Source organism: Pinus tabuliformis, chromosome 1_2 (assembly GCF_031772625.1).
Source record: "Pinus tabuliformis cultivar Carrire ecotype Pingquan chromosome 1_2, CPIR1, whole genome shotgun sequence".
Lineage (NCBI taxonomy): Eukaryota > Viridiplantae > Streptophyta > Pinopsida > Pinales > Pinaceae > Pinus > Pinus tabuliformis.
In genome coordinates, this window is record NC_142298.1 from 858,946,585 (window position 1) to 858,965,865 (window position 19,281).

Consider the following 19,281-nt stretch of genomic DNA (forward strand, 5'->3'; position numbering starts at 1 on the left):
ACAATAGCTGTGTAAGGGCCTCCCTCTGGCCTACATGGCTTTTCTGGACATGTTTCAAAGACCAAATTGATGAATTCCTAGACCCAAACATAGAAAATGACTTTTGTCCTGTAAAGGACCAGACCTTGACTGTCATGGACTTTGGTGATTATTGGCAAAAGACCTGAGCTAGCAGGAGCCAAACATGAGGGGAAATGATTAGCATGACTTTCTTCGTCAGATCATGGCATGCCCCTAGCGAAATGCAGCTGAGTGACTGGAGCGGGACACCTAAAATTGAAATGCACAAAGAATTTTGATCTCTGACGGAGGGCTGACCAGACCGACTCTAACACAAACTTTGGACAATTGCTTGGAATCTTGGATGGAACTGGAGGCCAGTATGGTGAATGAAGGATCGGGTCATTCATGAGTCTAGCCACATTTGGAAATTCCAGTGTAGCCAAGAACGACAATTGGGTATTGAAAGGCATTTGAGGTCAATAAGGAGGCCCAACTGGCGGGGCCCATCCCTGCTGGTAAGGATTTTGTACCCAAAGTGGAGGATTTTGTCCATAAGGCATTTGATTTTTCCCCCACTGTAGGTTACCTTACCTGTAGGGAGGATTCTGACCTTGAAAGCCTTGAAACTATCTGGCCAGAGGCTGTTGATAAGCAACATAGGAGTTAAAAGGCTATTGAGCCTACTGGCCTTGGACATATGGATTTTGCACCTGATGTCCCTGAGCATAAGGGTTTTGACCTACTTCCCTTGGATGAAAGGGTTTTTGACCTGCTACCCTTAGACGTAAGGATTCTACACTTGTTGCCCTTAGACATAAGAATTTTGAACTTGTTATCCTTGGAAAAAAGGAGGTTGAACCTATTTCCCTTGGACATAAGGATTTTACGCCTACTGTTGCAGGACTTGACCCTTGCCTTGCCCTTGCAAGGGTTGCCCCTATTGATATAAGTATAAGGGTTTATGCTACTCAGGTTGACCTTGTTGCTGTAAGGGTTGACCTTGCGCCTGTAGAGGTTGTCCTTGCAGCTGCAGAGGTTGACTTTGTGAAGGCATAGGCTGGGAGGATTGTGACGCATACTGCATTTGCGGCTGCATGGTTTGCTGCAACTGTTGCGAGGGTTTCCCCTGTGATTGTTGTAGTTGTCCATGTTGCAGCATCATCTAGCCTTGTTGTTACATGGATGGCCCTTGCTGCAATGAAGGTTGGCCTTGCTGCTGCATGGATGGCCCTTGCTGCAACGAAGGTTGGCCTTGCTACTGCAGGAGTTGTCCTTCCTACTGCAAAGGTACTTGAACAGTTCCTAGAATGACAGCTTGAAAGTTCCCGAACTATATTTGGCCATACCCACCAGGTGCGACGGACAAACCAGGCTAGACATAAGGTCTAGGCTGAGGGATGTATGGTGGATTAGCCATCACTTTTGAACCATATCGAACATAAGGAGGTTGGTACCAACATTGAACCATATTGGGCTTCTGGTACTGGACGTGACTTGACCCAGATGGACCAACATTGGATTTTTGGTACTGGAAATTACTTGATCTAGCAGGACCAACAAGATTTGCAATGGCACTCGAAGAGGGTTGGTTCATCTCAACCATGTGACATTGTGAGCCACTCACATTGGTTGTGCCAGACATCATAGAAATATTATGACTCTACCCCCTAGGCAGTGGGATAACTTGCCCACTTACTGGAGGGATCGAAGAACTGACAGTGACATGACTCAAGATCGTCGGTTGAACCGGACGGGTTACTTGAACTGACAAAACAAGAGGATTTGGAACGTTGGGTTGCATCGGGACTGTAGTAATTGTATAAATAATTGTTTTTTGGGAGGTCGTGTTCTGAATGAATGAAACTATGGTAGGCTTAGTGTCAGATGCCCAAATAGGGTTGTGATACAATTATTAGGTAGGAAGCATGCCTGAAACCAACTAAGCTAAATTCATGTGTAACTCAGGATGAACACTAGTTGAAATGCTTCTCGTGTAAGGGAAACCTTCAGGAGGAAAAGGATATTATTGCTCCTCGACTGTGCATGGAGTGGAAACCTTTGAGTGACCCAGAGAGGAGACTATAATCTCGCCTTCTAATTCCATGGGTGAAAATAGATGATGACGGGCTACCGAAGATGTTCGAGGGCATAATTCCAAAGGAATACCCAGCTGATTGTACATACTGTACGGATGCTGCGGTGATATCACAACAGGATTGAACAAAGGATTCAGAGGATAAACAACCAGTCCAAGTTGACCTTTAGAAGTCAGCGGACTCTCGGGAGTCTGGATGGGGTGATTCGGAGCTTTCAGGTCAATGTCAGAAAGTGACCCAATATCTGAAGGGGGAGGATGAGATGACAAAGGTTGAATACTCAGAACAATTCCAAGTTCAACACCTTGGTCCTCAAGCGATTGTGACAATTCAGGAAAAGGCTTGTCAGACAATCTTTCAGACGGAGGAGAGGAAGAGGAACTAAGCGAACCAGTTGGTTCAGCCACAATGATTTTGTCTCAAGGAACCAAAAGAGAGATTGATTTCAAGGGCTTTAAAATCTATTTAAAGGTATAATCATGATGTGGTCTAAAAAATACTAACAAGAATGTTATAATATCGTGGGCAACAATTTTTTAAGACGCAAAAACGAACTAGTGCTCTTTCATGTTTTAAGAGTTGAGAAAGAAGCAAAGGTGACTTTATCACTTTCGGTTTGAAACGAACTCGAAAGGACAAGTTCTCGGGTGATCTTTTATATTTAGGGATTCAAAATGATCAAAATGACTACTCAAGATGATCTAGGTAAAAAGGATTACTAGGTAATTGTGAATTGCAAAATACCTCCTAGCGAACCGAGAAGTACGAGCAGGCAATCTCCCTGAACGATGTGTTCGGTGTATCATGTTTACAAGGCGACAAACTCAGCTACCTATGGATAAAGGATTGCAACCTAGTGGGGTATCCCTTTATATACTCGACGGTACAGGAAGCACAAGTTCGTACTAGCATTGTCTAGTGCCGAAGTGAACGATAGCTGCTAGGTTTTAAGATGTTGGAACACGTCTCTAGCCTAGACCTTCTAAAATGTGATCGTTAGATTTCAAATGTGCCTTAGGTTAATTGAGTACATTTTAGAGTTTATCTTGAAATTATGTCTCGGTTTTCAGGCCTTATCGATGTGACTCGAAAAACACCTATATGCAGCTAAATGAGACAAGACCCTTTCAATTCGATGAATTGTCTACACTAATGAGAGTAGAAAACACACTCAAATGTAACAAAACAAGCAATTGAAAGCAAAATGACTTTTTCACTATTTTTCTTTTGAAAACAAAATGATGAAAAACCTTTTCCAATTCCTAACTTTCCTATCAAACGCACTTCAAGTGGTCCTTTCACTAGTAAAGAGAATTCATTTCTTTTTCAATGCAAGTGATGATGCAACTCTAGCCTTCAATGATACTAACTAACGTAACATATTGATTCAACAAACTAGAATTATGTACTTTTCAATGAAATGACGGAATGAATATTTCACAAACACTTCTCACTTCAATGAAACAAATAAAATCAATCACAAGCAAACACAAAGCAGAAAAGAGAACTCCTTTCAAACCAGTGAAGAAAAAATCCAACCGATAACAAGATGAGCAATGTGATCTATGCCCGAAAAGAGACGCTCGAATGACAAACAAAACTTTTCAAACTTGTTCAATGGAAATCAAAGAAACAAAAGGACTAATCAAACGAAATGCAAGGAGAAAATTTGACTATCGACTTGACTTGTTGAGCACACAAACAAGTGAATGGATGACAACCTAAATGCCCTAGGGTTATAAACCATCCAAGAACTCAAGAAACCAAGTGAAGAAAATGCAAATTGAACAATCATAAAAACCAAGCCAAAAGAGATTTCCAGCTAGGGAGAACATAGTCAAAACAATTTGAGAGACAGAAATTAGAAGGTCAAGACACACTGGCTATCATCTAGGGTAAACCCTGATCTTCACCTATAGGAATCGACGTGACTGCCTAATTGACAACAAGTGCCAAAAGGGGGTCGGTGCGACTGTTTTTTAGAAAATCGTGCTAATCGGCGTGACTGTCAGAAAAATAAATGCGTTGACTGAGGATTCAAGAAAACAAATAAAAAAATTCAAAGGCTAAGACCAGACTTGCCACTGTAAATTTTAGGCTTAGAGCAGTAAACCAGGCAAAGCAGAGAACAATAAAGGGAAATGGTGATACTAGAAAAGTTCACACAAAACCATAAAAGACAATCAATCAAACAGAAGGATTGGCTCCCCAGTAGAGTCACCAATTTGTGATGCAGGTAAATTCTCAGTGTGGACACAAACAATTCCCCTAGCCCGAGAGAGCGGGTCTTGCCATAAACAAACAAACTATGGAAAATATCCTTAAGCTAGAATCAATTAAGAGGGCCTACCTCTTAGAACATTATTCTGCTTGGTGATGATCCTACTTCCTCACTCTAGCTATCTTCTGTTTCCTTCCTTCAAATACCTGAAACAAGTAAACAACAATAACAACAAACGTGATAGCATACAATATTGTATTCAGCCTACTTAATAGGTTAAGGAACATTGAGCCATAAAGATGTAAAATGACAGTTCATGTAGGAAATCAATCAATAGTTGCATTTATATAAATCAAAAAGAGATTACAACTGGTGCCTTGATGTTGTTGGTCTCCTCCGATGTATCCGGGTTCCCACACTTCTACTAGCACTTCATGGATAGCCTCAACAATGAAATTTTTAAGGCCTCTTTCCCTCTAGTCTCAAACCAAACCAAAATCACACTATTGTCCCTCAAACATATACTAGAAAGCTACAAGCTATATATGACTTGCTAATTATTCAAACTAACTCCAAAACTCCAACTAGCTTTTGCTTGGGAAAAGAGAGGTTTATATAGCTTTGATGGATGGGAGATGGTTCCTCTCATCATGGGAGAAGTTATTATCTCTTGAGGTTGTTCCATCCTAACAGAGGCAAGGAGCCCAAAATGTCTTCCTCAACCCCATCCGACCCAACCATCTATTGGACTTCCGTTACGAAGCTTCTAGACATGGAAGCTTTGGCTCCTTATTTAAAAAACCTTCCAAAATACTATTGGCGCGACTGGAAAAGGGCTCACTCACTCTGTACAGCGCAAGGGCTAGTTTTAATCTATGCAAATCGGCATGAGGAGGAAACTGGTCAGTAGTGCTCGTCTTGTAAACTGGGATAAAAGGAAGATTCTTGGGAAATGATGCAAAGGGGAATTATTTTGCTCATGAAGAGGGACATATTGGGAGTTTCTTCATGATGGGAAAGCATGTCGAGTACAATGTAGAGGTACTCTAGGATCATAGACGGGGAGTACAGGGACAGTGAAAAAATGTTGTGTAATAGGGGGATGTTGTAGAAACCTCAGAGAAAGTAGTGGTTGGGCACGCCAGGGGTTGTTTCTTCTCAGTTGAATTGTTGTGTGAATGGATTGAAAATGAATGGGGATACAAGTTACAGGAAACTCCGAAGTTTTCCACCTTAAATTGTGGCTGGTTCACGCTCAAATTTCTATTGGCAGATGCAGATAACAAAATTTTAATCAAGCGTTGGAGTATTGATTCTTCTTCGGTTCTTCTGAAAAAATGAACTCCTCTATTTGATGCTAGGAGAGAGAATATGGGTAATGCCCCACTATGGGTTCATCTACTAGGACTTCCCCTTCAATACTGGTCAATGGATGTTTTCAAAAGGATTGGTAATAATCCAAGAATGTTTGTGGATGAAGATCGAACTTTTGAAGCAAATGGGAGGATATAAATAGCAAGAATACTAGTAAGCCTTTATACTCGTGAGAGTTTGTATCCTAAAATAAATTTTACCTTTTAGGGGGTAATGCATACAAAAATATTGGATTACGAGGGAATTCTATTCCAATGCCATTGATGCCACAATCTAGGTCATCTATTGCAGGAATGCTCGCTCTCATATAAAGGCAAAAAATTCTTGCTCTTTGCTTGCAAAGATTAATATAAGAAGGAGGATTTTCCTAAACGCAAGTGATAGTCTCCAACATCAGCACCCATCGGGACATCAAATGCAGCAACTGCAACTATGTAGATGGTGGAGGATATAGCCCTGTATAAAGGTCTAAAGTCGCCTACTAGACCAGAAAAGGTTTTAGCTACCAAACCATCATCTTCAAGTAGTCTGGATTCACGTACATGCTCTTCCCTCTTCTTTTCTTCTAATTTAGTTAGTTCTCTTAGCTCTATGGCTATGGGCTCGATTTTTTATGTCATGCATTTTATATCTTTCTCTATCTCTCTATTGGGTTTTAATAACCCCATGGCGTGTCCCATCCCCTCGACACCCCTGTCTCTTCCCCCATTAATCCCCTCCTAATGTAGATCTAGGGCCTCTTCTTCCTCATCTCCTTCTATATATTTTCTTAGATATCAAACAAAACTTGATTGTCCTCTTGGTATTGGGGGTTTGGGCCCTTCATTGCCATTAAAATCTGGTGGTCATGGTAAAGGAGATAAACCAAACATTTATCGTGCTAAGATTAAATCCATTCTTGAAGTAAGATGGGAGCCAACAAACCATTCTTGGGGAACTTATAGCATTGTGAGCTCCATCCTCCCTTCTAATATGATTTATCTCTCTTTCAGTTGTTGAGGTTTTTTTGGTTCCTCCTAAAAAACTAGTGCTTAGGAGACTTGTTCATTTGAATGCTACAAACATTATTTTTCTTCAAGAGACTTTGGTTTATGCTAATGTTATTATTCAAGATATAGAAGGCCTCCTCCCGAGTTGGTAGTTTGTGGCCTCAAATGACAGAGGTAGATTGGGTGGATTGGCATTGGGATTTAATTTGAAAACTATTAAGATTATTGTCTCTTGGGGATCATATTTGGTCTTGGGGGGAGATATTTTTTCCTTTGATTTGAGGATGGATTTGAAGGTTATCAACATATATGGTCAACACCAGGACCAAACTATCTTTTGGGATTCTCTTTTGACTCTTCTTTTATGAAAGAAGAAAACCTGATGTTGGGAGAGGATTTAAATTTTTCTATTGGGTATTTGAAGATATGGAGCCCTCAAGCTCATCCAGATCCCCTCTCTGATTATTTTGTTCACAAATTGGAGGAATTCCATTTTTGCAATGTGGATTTCGTAAAAAACAACCCTACATGACAAAACAAGAGGACTGGAGAGGTTAGGGTCGCAAGATGAATTTATTTTTTCCTAATGAGAAAACCTCTGATGGATCACATCCCTCTATTTAGTCAATGGATTGGTAAGGAAGGGGAACATGATCATCACCCCATCTTCCTACAATTAAAGAGAGACTAGAGAAAACCAAGAAGTCCTTTCAAATTTTTCTCACCATGGCTAAAATATGCTTCATCTATAACCTGGTGGTTGAGAATTGGACTCCTTTAACCCTAGAGGAAGCAAGATCGACAATGGTTAAATTTTTAGAAAACTTAAAGAAGATAAAACATATGATGATTGCTTAGGCTTCCCAATAAAAGGAGGAGGAAGACCTAAAGACAATATAAGATGAACTAGAGATATTGGAGGCCCATAATTTGGAGGATTATCTATCCAACAAATCAAAATAGAGAGTGGTACAATTGGAAACTTCAAAAAGAAAAAGATTGGAGGATAAGGAGGAAATGTGGCATCTCAAAAGCTTAGAAATATCGCTTAAAATGGCAATGAAAACATAAAATATTTTCAACAGTATGAAAAGAGAAGGAAAGTTCAAAACACTATGTGGGAGCTAGATGTTGTCATTATGATGCATGTGTTGTACTTGATGGCAACCCACTTGTAGCAGAATAACTCACTTGTATATGGTAACCAGATGAATCTACAGGAGAGATATCAAATGTGATAGAATGCATGGCAGCTATGTTTATAGATGTGACAAAATGTAGGGAAGTTCAAAGGAATCATTTCAGAAGCAATATGGCAAATTACAGTATAACAGATCTATTCATAAGCAACAAGACATTGGTACAGAAGAACAGGAAAATGGAACTAAGGTATAATGATCAGAATAAAGAAGGTAAAGGAAAAGGCTGATGAAAAGCAGTTTAAGAAGTATACGCAGGTCCATTTAGTCAAAACATTGTATACACGTTGGTCCATAGAATAAAAAGAGCATATACGTATACACACACTCCCACAAGAGGAAAAGCGTGTACATGTTGGAAAACCAAGGTTTTAGTCCAAGGTATTAGTCCAAGGTATTTGGTCTGAGGTATTTGGCACGAGGTATTGACCCTAGGTATTTGGTCCAAGGTATTGGTCCTAAGTGGTTTTGGTCTGAGGTATTGACAAAGAATCTAAGTATATAAGGAGGAGAATATCAAAGGGCTAAGGGCACAAGAAATGAATATCTTATGAAGTGTTAGATCAATAGCAAATATGCATGTTGTGGGTTTCTGATGCTTTGCTTGATTTAGATGAAGTATGCACCTGAGTGTTTTGATGATGGATGAGATCTAATGATGGATTAGGATCATAATGAGTTATCATTATGTGATTTGATAATGGATGGACTAGATCTGATTGCTAAAACATGTTTTATCCTTTATATGTGACGATCTGGGTATGCTTGAAATCGGGAATTGCAGCGAAGTTATAAGTAAGTATTTGTAGATCTATACGATGGTTTGCTTTGGTGAAGGTGCATATACACGCTGGTTTGGCACTTCCAAGTAGCGTATGTAAAAGAAAAGCTTGATGTTCAAGGATGACTGATCTATCAGATCAGTGTTGTTATTTTACTACTGTCTGTCAATGAAGTCTTCTTAGATCTAAATGTAATATTGAATGAATAAGGAGTTTGATATTTCATAGATTGATTGTATAAGTGAGAAGAAGTGATCTCTATTGCTGCCTGTGTAAAGCTTTGTAAGTTGATAGTAGATGTTCAGTATATTGTTGGTTGGTACCAACTTGATTCAAAAGTTTATGTTTGTAGTAGATTTGGAGGTATACGTAGGTTTGATTAACGGAAGTAGCATATACAGGCAGTTTGGGTTCAGCCAAGTAGTGTATACAGTCTGATGCATGGTTTCTGAGGTTACAGTTGGTTCTGAATGATGATGCATGTTTTTGGTTTTAGCACAGTGTTCTGGTGTCTGTGATTTGATTGTTTAGATTAATTGAATGTTGGTTGATGTAGTTTAAGTTTAAAATTTGTTGATGGGTCCAGTATGAAAATTGGATGAAACGTGGCCTTCAAATTGTGGTGTTGTGTTCCAGGAGTATCCAGTTTGAAAATTCATGAAACATGGTCCCTGGAGGAAGAAAGAAAGTTGTATCCTTCTATAGGTCGACGCCTACATACTAGTAAACAAATTGGCCAGTACAAGAGCTAGGGGGTTGCAGCTCCCTTCCAGAAGAAGCTCTAGAATGAGAGAAGGTTGTAGCCTTTTTCAGGTGGGTGCCTGCGTACTGGTATGAGTCTGCACCAGTACAAGATTGTAAACATATTTTCTAATAAAATAGAGATGACAGCAGTAGGTGGTTTTCACCCACATTGGGTTTCCACCTTAAATATTGATGTTCATGTGTGTTGCTTATGTGCGATGGTTTATTCTGTTATTACTACACATGGTTACTGTTTAATGTTTAATAAAGTACTGATGCACTGATTAGAGACCAACATATGATGAATTAATTGAATCATAAGTTCACTGGATATACGTTGGTTACCTTAAGAACAGTTGTGTGCACACGCAAGTTCCCTTCATTGAAGTAGCATATATAAATATGATTATGGAAATGAAAAATTTATTGATTTGTAAATACTGATCACTTGTCAGAAGCTTGATCACTTGAAGGAGATCCATAGTAGTAACAATGGGAAAGAAGCTAAAGAAGAAATCACCTCAAAAGAAGAAGACATCTCAAAAGAACTGTGACAGTGGGAGAGACGATTGGCCTTTATGTGGAAGCAACTCTTTAGATTCAAAAACACCTCAAAATGAAGATGAACAAGCAAAAGAACTATCAGGTACGAATTTTTTGTCCTATGGTGATACATTTCTCTGTTCATTTGAATATAATGAAAGTGATAGCGAAACAACTGAATTTGCTCTTATGGGTGAAATAGAAAGAAATCAATAGAGGTGGAATTTAAAAAGCTCACAGACACCATTAGAGATCAAAAATATATAATTGATAAAAGGGAATGTTCCTACAAAGAAGAAGTTACCAAATTAAAATCCCAGTTGGAGGAAGGAAACAAAGTAAGGAAGCAGTACAAGGAGAAGGAAGATCAATGTCAAAGGCTGTAGGATGAAGTGAATGAAAAGAACACAACACCCAAGAAACTTATAGAAAGAACCAACTACTGTGAAGGTCTTGAAGCTATGGTCATTTCTCTAAAAGAAGATCTCAAAAATTCAAATAAGCAGAATGAAGAACTACTCCAAGCATTTGAAGAACAAGAAAATGAAGTTCTCGAATTAAGGCAACAAGTGGAAGAAGGAAGAAAAGATGAAGAAATCATGAAGACGCATTATCTTGAAAAGGAAGAGCAATATTAGGTTGAGGTAAATATCCTAAAAGTTAAATTAGAAGAAAAGGATAAACTTTTACAATTTCAAGATAGTACAAAGATTTTGGATAATATTCTTAGTAGTCAAAGGTCTCCTATCATCAAATCTGGTCTTAGTTTTCATGAAACTGTTGAAGGTGAATCTAGTTCACAAGATGAGGTAGGGAACTCTAATGCAAAATCTGAAATGCTCAACAAGGAGATAAGAGGTCAACCCCATCAACAACCAAGGAAAGAAAGACTTCAAAGAAAATCATTTACTCCTAACTATGGAAGTGTTAATCGATTCTTTGCTATGATGAATATTGTTGACTGTTTTATATGTCATAATTTTGGACATGTTGTAGCCAGATGCAGAAGTAGAATGGTTCAAGATAATAACCGTCATGCAGAAAGATCATCATCTTCCGGGTACTTCAAGGGATGTTGTTTTTCTTGCAATATGTTTGGTCACAAAGCCAGTAACTTCTATAGAGGGAATATGAAACATATAAGATGTTATGCTTGTAACAAGTTTGGGCATAAAGCAAAAGAATGTTGGAGAAAATTTGGGCCAACATACCAACAGGAGCAAACATCATCACACTCCAAGGTATGGAAGAAGAAGGAAGTACAACCAGAAATATGTGGCATAGCTCAGTATGCAGATAGAACAGACTCAGGAGGAACTGAAAGTATGAAATTTCAGTGTTATAATTCTCATACGCATTTATCATGAAGACAAGTCACGTATATACGCGAGTTAGAAGATGCACAGTGGCGTATATGTTGCTTTGATGAAGAAGCAGTGGGACAGACTAGAAAAATGATCTAATATGGTTCAAACAATTATCAATTATATTTTATGTCTTGATGATTGATGACTACATCTTGGGGATGTTATTTAGAAGTGATTTTGATCCTCATAAGTCATTGACGACTTGATGTATATATGATTGATGATGATGCCTTGATATTTCTTACTAATATATGCAATGATCAGATCTGACAGTGAACAAGTGGCACAGGTTCAGGGGGAGAATATGTTATACTTCTAATAATGCATTGTTGGCATTATGTTTAGAAGTCTTTGGCACCTTATGTTTCTTGTAAATGGTGATGATGCTTATGTGGCTAAAGTGTTTAAATGATACATCATGCTATGTTGTGGTTATGAGTTGCATATGATGAAGTCTCAAATGATACTTGTAATGCTTGGGGTTACATAGTTGTTATTCAAATCAGATTTATGGATGCTTGTGGATGAATTTTTGATGATGCATATAGTACATATATGTTGCTTACATGGTGATCTTCATAAGGATAAGAAGAAATACAAATATTGAGTACACAACTTCATTATTTGATGATGAGCCACTCAGTTCTTTTATGATGTTGTCAACATGCCTTCAAAGAAGCATAAATTTAATATGGTGTAGTTATGATGCAGGATTCCTATAGTTCTTGGCTCTCACATGGTTGAGGATTGTTGTTGTTGATGGTATCAAGAAATCTTGTCAAATGACTATGAGCTCATGGTTTTCTAGATACATATTGCTATCTCTTTGATGGATACACATTATGTTAAATATATGTATGATTACTTAAGTTGCATATTGATAAATATTGTTGGTTGGCCAATAGAATGGTGTTATTGTAGGTCTCATGAATACATAGCTATTTGAAGACATGGATATTTGGATACATTCCTTACTTAGTCACATAATGATGATGCCTTCTCACTTTATGATGATAGGTTGATACTCACATATGTTGATTATCGTGGTTGATGCTTATTAGATGTGGGATGTTTCCCAGTGATGATACATGGTTGATATATTGAGGGTTCTTGTGGAAAGATCAAGTAGTTCTTGTTGATGATGTTATAGATAATTATTATGGTGTTTTCACATACATATGTGTTGTGCTATACAACAACCTCCCCATTTCAAATTTTTAATCTTAGTCTAAAGATGCTAAATAAGAAATAGGTCCCCTTTAGGATATAAAAAGCAATAAAAAATTTTGAGTAAAAATATATTTTCCACACTTTTCATATAAAAGTTGCTTTATGAGTGTTTGGAACCGCTCATAGCAAATCGCAATTGCTTAATACCAATGAACATCCATTTGAATGCGATCAAAGTCATTGCAAATTCCTCATCGCAAAGTTTTAAATTGAAATGATCCGTTTATAAACATGCGATGTGATATAACTATCGCATTTCGCATATCATTAATCCTAAGGAATAAGCTATGGCATTTCGTTGAAACCTTGCGATGTGATAAGGCTATCGCATATCACATATCGCCAATCCATAGGAAAATATTGAAACCACTCCGTTGAAACTTTGCGATGTGATATAACTATCGCAATCGCATATTGCATATCACGCTCCCAATAGAAGCAAGTAATATATACTATGAAGACTCACGATATAGTGTTAAATCAATTATAAAGGAAAACATGATTTACGAAGGAAAAACATGATTTCCCAAGTTTGAAAAGGAACCCACCAACTCTACGTGCCAGCTCATCGCTCATCGCAATCGCAACAATACAAAGAATTCTTTAGAACATACGCTTGTAACTCCCAATTTGTGATATGTGATGGCTCTACAAGTATTAAAATAATATAATCGCTAATCGCAAAATCATAGAGTTATGGCACCTATTCTAAAAGGACCGTTGGAAATCTTGCGATGTGATATATATTAATTTGGCATTAGAGTTTCACGTCATGAGGATACAGTAAAGTATTAAGAGGTAGTTATGGTTACAATCCTTTAAGGATTTCATCCTTTGTGACTATGTACAATATGAGATATTTTGCATCTAATGCACATACACCGATTTTAGTCTGTAATTAGTTGTATTGGCTGCTCTCAAAGTTTTTCGCCTATCACACTCCTCTTTCTCATTTTGCAGTGTAAATCCAGAATCACACAGTCATTCAAGATGTCTAAGAAAGCTCAAAAGGCAAAGGCTCCCCTTACAGTGGAAGAAGGACAAGGAAAATTGGTGTTAATCTCAAATACTACCTGTTAAGAATTTGGTAGGATATCGTGGGAAGGCATATATGCTTTGCTTGAAAATGAAATTCCGAAGGAGATAGAAGAAGAAGCAACAACTGATGGAATTGATGAATCAGAAAACACGCTCAATGATTTGGCTAGCTCTTTCCTCCATCGAATAGCGGCCCGTGCAAAGATTTTACCATATAATGATATGGTAGGATGGGTAATCGAGAGCATTAACATAACGGACAGAGCTTTCTTCATAGCTGATGGAAGGATGTTTGGATCCTTCAAACCTGAAGACATTAAGAGAATGTATCACTTGCTAGATCCCCAACGACACTACAACAAATCATTCCTAGAAGCCTTCGCCAAGGAGAATCAGATTGAATCAGACCCTATCAAGAAATGAAGACACTTTCCTAACAAGCACAAACATGAATCATCCTGTATGTATTATGTGGACTCCTTAGCGTATCCATATTGTTATGCTACTGCTATGATGCGTAGACTCTTTGGAAGCCCCGATTCTGCTAGATTTTCTATTGAAATGGTTCCATTGATAGACACAGCGATAAACTCATTTGTGATGGATTGGGCAACTATCCTATCAGATAAAATGTCTAGTCAAATACCAGATTATAGAAATAACAGATATGTCACTACCCAAGTTGTGCCCCCATTCTATATGAGTGCTTATATAGTTGACACAATTTGTTTTAATTCTGACTTTCCCATCTTAGGTTGGAAATGGACTGTTCAGGATCCAACCCCCATTCATATTTACCATAAATACTTATGGAAGACTGAATACAAGAATCATTTATACAGGATTTGCCATGGTTTCATCCTACCCGTCCATCAAGCTATCTTTAATAAACTTGCTCCTCGGCTGTCTAACGAGGCTAGCATTGATTTAACCTCAATCGGTAGTTGGTTCAGGGAAGAGACGTTCACCTATGTTAGGGTTTTTGGTAGCATTACAGATCCTCATGTCCTTCCACTTTACATTCCAAATAAGCTATTAGCCAGGGAAGTAGCCTACCAAATAGTGGAAAAAGGGATGTCTGGAAATCTTAAATACTCCAATAAATAGTTGTGGCCTCCATTTCCTCTTCGCTGCGGCATCTACTCATTGCATGATTTTAAACATGCTGAGAAAGAAGCAAACAAGGCAAAGGATCTGAGTCTAGCTGTTATCCCTAAAAGATAATATGACCCAAATAAGGTTGCTTTCAATTTTACCACTCAGATGAAAGTTAATAGATTCATGCATGAGGAAGATGAGTTTGATGACTTATTTGCTTCAGTAGAGTTATTCTCAATAGTAAGTCATCTGGAAAAATTGAAATTGGGTGCTGAGAAAATGGACAAATTCATTGAATATAGGACACAGAGGTTACTGACAGTACCTCTGGATTTATTAAGTACTACACCAATCATTCAGCAAGCAGAACACAACGGAGAGCAGGTTATAGAAAATATTTCTGGAGAAGTTGAAACAAGTGATAAGGCCAGTGAACAACTAAACACTGATGTTCACATTGATCCCATATTGATTAAAGAATGGGAGCAATTTGATCAACAGATCAAAAGTCAGAATGATCCTCAAAACATTATCACATCAGCGCCTCTTAGAACACAACGGCCCATTATTCCTGATATTGTGATTGAAGAGACACCCAGCAAAGACACAACTCAAAAAGAGATAGAAATAATCCCTAAAAATCCTTAAGGAGAGATTACATTGAACATTGAGGAAATTCCACCCTTGGATGTGTTTTACAGCCCAAAACACAGGGTTGTAGTCAAGAGGCAGAGGAAAAAGAGGAAAATAGACAAAACATCATCCAAAGCTCCTCAATCTAAATTTATGAATGTCATATGGAAATATTCAGAGGTCAATCCTTTTGAGGATTTGACTAAGTTATCTCAATTTGTAGGGGCATACATAGCTGCTACAATTGATAAAGCAACTGAAGTTAACCAATTGATCAATGAAAAGGATCAAAAGATTAATCAGCTTGAAGAACAGTTAGCGGTACAAAAATAGAAGAGTGAGAACCTTGAAGAATAGTTAAACCTGGAAAAACAGAAAATTGACCAGCAGGCCATTCAAAGACAACAACAGTTGTCCCAAGAGCTCGAGCAACTTAAATTGACACATCAACAAGAGATTAAATCTAAGGAATAGCAAATCACATAGTTACAACTCTCTATGGAACAATTCAAAGATTATCCCAAGGTTGAAGAGTTTAAGAAGGGAGCCTTAGAGGCAAATAAGGCTTTATCTCAACAGGTGAATCTACTCTGCCAGAAAATATCTCTTATTGATCCATTATGCATCACAACGACATCACTGGTTAACCAAGTAGTCAATACCAGGTTAGAATTTGAAGATGTGGATGATAAAGTCACATATTATCTCTCCTGGCAAAGCACAGAAGATGGAAGAGCTATCTCTTTATGAAGAGTCTCATAAAGAGATATTGTTTTCAGAATGGGAAACAGAGTTGATGAAAGAAGAAAGAGCTACCTCTAGGGCCAGGGCTATAATGAATAATGTTATTGAGTTGGTGAATGATAACTTATATGGTGCCAATTTAATTTCTGATTGTTCCCCAGGAAATCTTCCAAAGGTGAAAGTTTTAGAGAAGCAATGGAAGCAAGATTTGGACACCAAGGAGGAGCAGCTCAATAGAGTACAAAGTCTTAACTAGGATGTGCATTGGTCCTTTGTGGTCAAGCCACACAGCCAACAGATGACTATCAATTGCCTTGTTGATGTCGTTGATCGCATGATGCCCGAGCTCTCAGATGCCACATACACAGGACAGTTACACTCCAGGATGAGTCATACTCTAGAAATCCAAACCATGCTCTCGATTTGCCAGTTGAAGATACAAGAGAAAACATAGATGCGATGAATCTCTTCAAAGGTTATCGCGATTCTATTTTTGAAATTCAAATCCCATATTTTGATGAAGGAAGTTCCAACAACTCTCGGCAATTTTTATGGACAGTTTGTTTTTTAATTTTACTATAAAGACCCTTTCATGTTATTTTAGAAGGGGTCCTCAATTTGTATAAAACTAGACTTGAGAATTTTGCACTTCTGCACTTAATTTATTTTTATAAGCCATGGATCGAGGTTCATACTTGTTGTGAAAGAGATTCATAAAGACTTGCATTTTTCTATCTTCTTGGAGTTTTCAGAATAAGAAGATTGAACTAGATTGTTACTTGCATAACGAGATTCAAACGCATATGGTACTTCTATCATTGTTCTTTTTGTCTTGTTTTATGTAATTAGCATTCCATTGATTTGTTATTGTTGACATATTCTCATGTTTCAAACAACTATGTATTATTTCACTTTTGAATGATCTAGAATTGTTATATTGTATACATATGTCAACGATAAATATTAGTATGTTATGCAATATGTTTTCACATTACTTTGTTTAATTTCTTATTCAAAGTAATCATCATTTAAATACATCTTTTTATAGATAAGTGAATAATCTATATTATCATTTGTCTGCTAGGAATCATCAATAATCACATTATTATGAGATAACCCGGGTTATATAGATATATCTGTATATTTTAGAGCTTAAATATTAAACCACCTATCATCTTTTTATACATTTAAAACACCCATTCATCAAATCATACTTTATTGGGAAACTGGTCCCATAATATCCAGTCGGAGCCACCATACCAAATGGAGAAGGCGTTGTACTAAGCTCTGGACCGGGTGGTTATCCCCCAATGTTGGTGCTATGATTTTCGAGGCATCAACATTTTTGGCGCTGTTATCAATCAGAATTAACCTCAAGGACGAGAAGAGGTAATTCTGAGGTAACCACAGACCAAGCTTTCGATCTGGCATCTAGCCCTGCCAGACCAGAGAGGGCTCTCTCTTTGCCAACAAGATGTGGCTGCAATAAATGAAATTTTAGGCTAGCTATGGAGTGCAGGGATTTTTTTGAAAGGTTTTGGGTCGAAACAACAAGAGAAAGGTTGATTGGGCTATGGAGTCAATGCTAGTGTCTTCCGGCAATCTTGGGGCAAATTAAGAGCCATGTTCAGCCAGATAGAAGATTGCAAATGTGAGAAGAATAGAGGGGAGAAAGCCTGCTGCCTTGCAGGCATCAAACAAGGGATTGATCTCCAGTAGCAGTGTTAGACGAAAGAGAAACACGAGGTTGCTCAACAGAGCATCTAGCAAAGGATGAATTTTGTAAAGTCAACCATTACATCTAACAACAAAATCATCATGAAAAGAGCATCATAGGGATGGATTCCTAACACATCTCTTATATAATGCTGTAATAAGGCAGAAAAACAAAATATGTAAGTGAATTACAAGAAAAACATACTGAACAGTAAACACCGTGATGGATCCCAGGTCCAAAGGGAAAAAACTACTTTATTAAAATGATATTCAGGAAAACTTTACATAGTGCCAAGCAGCCTCTCTGCTACCAAATTCAAACCTCTATCTTTTAAAAATAATCCTATATATATTAAATTACAAATCTATTTTTATTTCCTCGACATAGGAAAAAAAAAGAAATTAAAAATAAAATCCTATCATTAAACTCTATTATAAACTAATTTGCAACTAAAATCCCAAACTATCTCAAGAACCATGAGAAAGAGTTTTTGAAGACCCAAATTATGTGAAGGTTTTCCAAGTGGATTAATATTACTATATCTGCTCCTTCAGGTGTGGAACCATATTCCACAAAATATTCCTTTTGACTGCTACCTTGCACCTGCCTGCACGAATTTTGGAGTTGTTTGATCGATCTGTTGTTCTTGTCCCTCCTTGGATGTTCTATGACTGCCTTTTGTAATGCACTTACTTTTATTTCCTCGTCTTATAGTGTTATCTTGTTTCAATGATGAATATAGGTGTTCTTCTCTCATAATAATATTTTTTGGAATTCCTTGACATCGAGTTGTTTCAAATGCAAGACTTTCTCGACAAGCCCCATCTATCAATTTCCATGTTGGTTTTGTATGCCCATTAATTTTTTCAGTTCCCATTGCTTTATATAAAATATCTCTTGCATTCAGTGACACATCTAAGAGGCCATGCAAATAAGTAGATATGATGCCTATGCAACCAATGGCATCAAGTTCCTCTATCATGGTTGCAACAATGCATATTCCCTTTTGTATTCTATTCCTTGACAGATTTCATCTATCAATAGAAGGATTATGTTTGTAGCTTCACAAAGTTCACAAAGTATTGATCTCATTTCATACATTTCCATCTGGAATGAGCTTTTTCCATCAGCTGGGCTGTCATATGAACCCATATGAAGCAGGATGGAATCAAAGTTCGGGATAGTAGCAATTTCTGCAAGAAGCATCAATCCACAAATACCAAGCAATTCTATTGTACCAATGGATCTAAGTAAACTAGACTTTCCACCACCATTTGGACCAGTAAGAAGAAACAATGGCCACATTTGAATTGTATTCTGAAAACAAATTTTATAAACTCAACGAACGTTCCAGCGCAGTTCAACAAACCTTGTTTAATAATCATTAATAAAACAACTAGTTTGCTATCGATTTGTTGAAGGTGTCATTTTTGGACATCTGGAATGTTTAACAGTTGTACTTTGCCACCATTTCACCTTCCAGATCCCCTATAATGGTTTCCA